The sequence below is a fragment of the Pseudophryne corroboree genome, chromosome 1, assembly GCF_028390025.1.
Source record: "Pseudophryne corroboree isolate aPseCor3 chromosome 1, aPseCor3.hap2, whole genome shotgun sequence".
NCBI lineage: Eukaryota > Metazoa > Chordata > Amphibia > Anura > Myobatrachidae > Pseudophryne > Pseudophryne corroboree.
Window position 1 is genome coordinate 180,635,351 of NC_086444.1, and position 5,704 is coordinate 180,641,054.

The following is a 5,704-nucleotide window of genomic DNA, read 5'->3' on the forward strand; positions in this document are numbered from 1 at the left end:
ATCTGTCTAACATGTAATAAACAGACAGAAAATACCAAAATGAACCCGAAGAGGGGACATATAAAGTGATCCCCCAAAAGAGCATATGCTAGGTGATTTTTACAATGTGTTTAGCTATGGTATGCACAATAGCTTTATAATCCAGTAAAAAACCTGCATATGACTAGGTGCTGATGCGCTATATTATGATGATTGGCATAACATTTGCCAAAGAGACCAATGCACATTGATTCTTGAATTTGTATGTGCAAGTAGGTTTAACGGGAGACAGTATAGCAGATGGGACAAAAGAAATACTTATATTTGCCCGCTCTTAGTGCACCGCTGGCCGCTGAGCTCCAGCGTCTGTGCGGTTTGTTTAATCTCCTCTCCTGCTAACGGGAGATCGATAGGCTAGTGGAGAGAAAAGAAATACTTAAGTGTTTGTCTGCTTGTGGTGCGCCGCTGATCGCCGGGCTCCAGCGTCTGTGCTGCCTGTCTGATCTCCTCTCCTGCCGGTCTCTGGTCATGTGAGCGCACTCATCATGACCCTGTTCACCTGTTCACCTCCCAACGTACGTTTCACAGATTAGCTTGTTCACGGGTAGTGTGAACATGTGGTGTCAGGATCTGACTTAAATCTGTACGAGTAGCCAATCAGGGTTGTACCTGTTTGATTGTTATGTTGATTCTGACACGGTTTGTATGAGCTTAGAAGTAATTATAAAAATAGATCAAACAACTTAGGTGTCCTGCAAAAACGTTTGCAGATTAAATTGCCAAGGGGATTTAATTATTATAAGCCTTATAGTATATAATGGTGGTGCGTGAATGTGTATAAAGAATTAAAAATAATGTGTGAGGTATAGGTGAATAATTGGTGAAAATTATTGTGTGTGGATATTAGGATTAATTAATTGTTAATTTGTGTATGGACTTTTATGAGTAGATTTAATTATTAAGGGGGGAATAGGAAAAAAGGGGGGGGGGCGGGGGGGGGGAAGTTGTTTGGGGGGTGGGGGGGTGGGGGAAAGGGATTGGGTAAGCAGGATATGTGGTAAGGTTAAATAAGAGGGGTGCTATTTAAATTATATAATAGATGTGACTGTGTGTAAATGTGGGTGCTAATGTTATATATAAAGGCAGCTATATAATGATTTCATGAAAGTCATTAATGAAGGAGATACTGTATAATTGGCTTATAGTGCTGGTATAGTTAAGAACCACTGTGTTGAAATAATAAAAATAAATAATTAAAATTAGGAATTATAACTATGGTTACTGATTATTAAAAAGAGATGAAAAAATGATGAAAAAATGAATTAGTCAATCAAATTGGACAGTCAAATTGGAAGAAATGCTCCAAAATTCATAGTTTCATTCAGTCCATGTGGATGCAGTGAGTTTAGTTTAAATGTCCATTCACATTCCTTTCGTAAGAGAGTGCTGGTCAGGTCTCCCCCACGTAGACCCAATTTCACTTTTTCTAGTCCACAGACTTTAAGTCCATCCCACCGACCTGCATGGTTGGAAAAGAAGTGTCGTGCTATAGAGGTGAGTTGCTTCATTTTTTGTAAGTCCTTGGTGGCATTCCGGATGGATCCAATATGTTCAAGGATTCTTTGCTTGAGGGCTCTAGTCGTCATGCCCACATATCTTTGTCCACAAGTGCACACAATACAATAGATCACGCCTTCGGTGGAACAGTTGATGAAATGCTTAAATTTAATATCTTTGCCATAGCGATCCTGAATATGGTCAGTCTTAAGGATATATTGGCATGCTTTACAGTGACCGCATGGATGTGTGCCAGTGGTAGTCTGTGGTTTATCACGAGATGGTTGGAAATGGCTAGACACCAATCTATCTTTCAAATTTCTTGATCTCCGCCAACTCATGGATACTTGTGGTCCAAGTTTTTCAGATAAAGTAGGGTCCAAGTGGAGAATTCCCCAATGTTTTTGGATAGCTTGTTTAACCTGGTGCCATTCTTGACAAAATCCCCCAACGAACCTGATGGTTTTATCCTCTTGTTTCTTTTGTTTCTTATCAAAAATTAAATGTTCTCTCTGAGTGGTCTGGATGTTTCTACTGGCTTTCTTGATAGATGTGTTGCTGTATCCTCTCTCACGAAGTCTATTAGAGAGGTCTTTGCTTTGTTCTGCGAAATCCTGATCATTAGAGCAGTTTCTTCTTAAGCGTAGGAATTCTCCTTTGGGTATATTATTTATTGTGGGAGGGAAATGGGAGCTGGTTTGATGTAGAAGTGTATTGGATGATGTCTCCTTCCTAAATAACTTTGTTGAAAGCATGTCATTTTTATCCTTAAAGATGAGTATGTCCAGAAATGGGAGTTCATCTTGACTGATGGCGTGAGTAAGGCGAATATTGAGATTGTTGTTGTTTAAATGTTCGATAAACAAGAGTAACATCTGTACATCTCCTTCCCAAATCATCAGAATATCGTCGATGTATCTTACCCACATGATGATGTTGGTCGTAAAGACATCATTACTGTCACTGAAAACAAATTCGCGTTCCCACCATCCTAGAAAGATATTGGCATACGTCGGGGCACACGCTGCCCCCATAGCTGTGCCCCTAGTTTGTAAGTAGAATCTCTTGTTGAAGGTGAAAAGGTTGTGACTGAGTGTGAATTGAAGTAGGTCCGCAAGGAATGTATGGAATTTTTCCATTCCTTCCATGTTCATGAAGTAGTTGACTGCTTCCAGTCCTTTATCATGGTCGATTGAGGTATATAGTGCCTCAACATCTAGAGAGACTAGAAATTGATTTGCCTCCAGTTTGACATCATGGATCTTACGAAGAACGTCTGTAGTGTCTTGAATGAAAGAGGGGAGACCCATTACATGGTGTCTCAGATGGAGATCGACAAAGATACTTGCTTTTTCCGTCAATGATCCAATCCCTGATACTATTGGTCTACCCGGTGGTTGACACAAGTTCTTGTGGATCTTGGGCAGCATGTAGAATGTGGGGATTCTAGGATGTGTCGTCTGAAGATATTGATATTCTGAAGGTGTTATTGTTCCTTCCTCATGCGCATTGGAAAGCATCCTATCATACAATATTTTGTAATTTTCCATGGGATTGAGTAGTATCCTCTGATAACATGTCTGATCTTCCAACTGTCGATATGCTTCCTGTATGTATTGTTCTTGGGGCCATATTACCACATTGCCCCCTTTGTCCGATGGCTTTATAATTACATCCTGCCAGGATTCAATCTCTCTTAAGGCATCCAGTTCTTTCCTAGTTAGATTGGAATTGCGCAGTCTTCTAGTTTTCTGAAGATGTATATGATCAAATTCTTTGGATACTAATTTGGTAAATATCTGTACTTCTGGGCTTGTCTGTTCCGAAGGGAAAAATGATGATTTTTTCTTACAAATGAATCTCGTACTGACCTCCCATTGAGGATCTATAGTTGCTGTGGATTCGGATTCTAGTGCCTCCAGGGCTTCCAGAGCTTCTAATTCAGGCCCTGATAAGTCTGGTGCAGTCATGTTGTCACTTACTTCGGTCTGGTTAAGTTGTGTACTTCCCATTTCAGGTGCAGATTTCTTATTATGGAATTTGGCAAGCAGTAATTTTCTGTTAAAAAGTCTCAGATCCTTTTCCCATTTGAATCTATTGAATTTCTCAGTTGGAGAATATGAGAGACCTTTGCTCAAGACTTGAATTTGCTCGTGATCTAGATTGTGTGTTGAGAGATTAATGATTTTGAGTTGTGAAGTGGTGTCAGGTGGATCGGAGGATTCTGATGTTATCTTCTGCGTGTATTCCGGGGTGGTTGTCTCCTGGGTGGTAGTTGGTCCCATTGTTGTTGTTGTCTTCCTCTTCCTCCCCTTCCGCCCCCTCCTTGTCTTTCGTTTGTTGGGTGCCTTGATCCCCTTCCCCTGGGGGGATCCCCTAAAAAATGTTGATGATGATATTGAGTCAAACTCTCGCCTTCCCCTCTGGAGTTTGTCGTCAGAGGTGTATTGAAGGTGTACTCGGGGAGTTCCTCTGTTCCGGATGTTTCCACATCTGATGATGAGTACTGTTCACGGTTTCTGGGGGGTCGTTGTTGCCAAGAAGGTTTATTCCATTTGAATATTTTGCCTGAAGCAAAGTCCTTTTTGTCTCTGGCAAATTTGTTCCTTTTTCTATCAATGATTGTTTGTTCATATGTCAAAAGGTCTTGTTTATTTTTTTCAAAGCACCGTTGAAACTGTGTATCCTTCTCCCAAGGTTCCAGTTTTTTACTCAGTTCTTCCAGATCACGTTCGCAACCTTCAAGTACAAGGTGGTTGTGTTTGATCAGAATGCCCATGAGTTCCATAGAGCACTTAAGAAGACTGTTATCCCATTCAGTTTTGAGGTTTTCACTTATCAAGGTAAAAGTGGGGAAAACTCTTGGTCTGAGGCCACGTGGTACTATTTTGTTCTTAACATAGTTCTCTAACGTGGTAAGATCCCAGTTGGTCCTTATTTGTTTATGTAACGTTTGTTTAAGTTGTACAAAGTCTGATTCCCAGTTGCTATGGGGTTCTGTATCCACTATGTTGCTAGGAAAGATATCATCTAAGTTTTCTCTATTTCTATGTTTGTAGGATAATTCCTGCTTTAAGTTGAAGCTCATCTTACATGTATATGGGACTATGCCCGTTGGTGTACAAAAAATTATGGTTACTCAAAAGACACGTAATAACCACTTATCCGTGCTGGTATTCCTAAGAAAACTATTTCTAGTTATTGCAGTAGGCAGTATAAAGTTAGATTAAGGATGCCGCACAGGACTGAGTGGTTTTTATTTTGAAGTTTATTTGCAAGAGGTTTCCAAGGTAACCGACCAATCAGAAAAAAATCTGGAATTTATCACCATCTACCAGTAAGGATAATTTTTTGTAGATATAAACAGTGATTGTCGATGGTGCTCCCATAGGTCCAATACATATGTAGTAAAGGGAAAAGAAACAGAAAGAAATAGACCTTTGTTGGGAGCACTCCCACTTGGAAACAATTATGATTTGAGTAATAGACAATGATATGAAAAATAAAGTGATTAAAATGTAACCTTTAATTGTATTATACTAAAATATTGGTACACCAAATATGTTATTTCACTTATAAGTGGCTAATAGATGTAAGCCACCTGGTAAAGCTAAATTGTGAAAATATTGATGAAAATACAAGGCATTATTTGGCAGGCCCAGAATACTAGGATGTATGGAATAGGTGCTATGACCAAATTGCTGCCGTCAAAAAAAACCTACAACACCTGGTATTCCTTAGTGGTCCACCACCTAAGTACTGACCAGGCCCAACACCGTATTGCTTCCAAGATCAGACGAGATTGGGCATGCGCGGTGTGGTATGGTAGTAGATCAGCATTGATATGGCAAATTCTACCACTAATATGTAAATGGTAGAGGGTTATTGGTAAGCACCTTGTTACCAAGTTGACCGAATAATCTCTAAAGAGACAATGTATGTTTGACCATCATTGCACCGAAATGTATCCAAAATTAGAGATGAGCGGGTTCGGTTTCTCTGAATCCGAACCCGCCAGAACTTCATGGTTTTTTTCACGGGTCCGAGCAGACTCGGATCTTCCCGCCTTGCTCGGTTAACCCGAGCGCGCCCGAACGTCATCATGACGCTGTCGGATTCTCGCGAGACTCGGATTCTATATAAGGAGCCGCGCGTCGCCGCCATTTTC

At 40.4% G+C, this 5,704-nt stretch overlaps 1 pseudogene; it reads right to left on the reverse strand.

Moving 5' to 3' along the window:
• Positions 1 to 5,251: 5,251 nt before the first annotated feature.
• On the reverse strand, positions 5,252 to 5,370 carry LOC134943932 (5S ribosomal RNA; annotated as a pseudogene).
• Between the last annotated feature and the right edge of the window lie 334 nt (positions 5,371 to 5,704).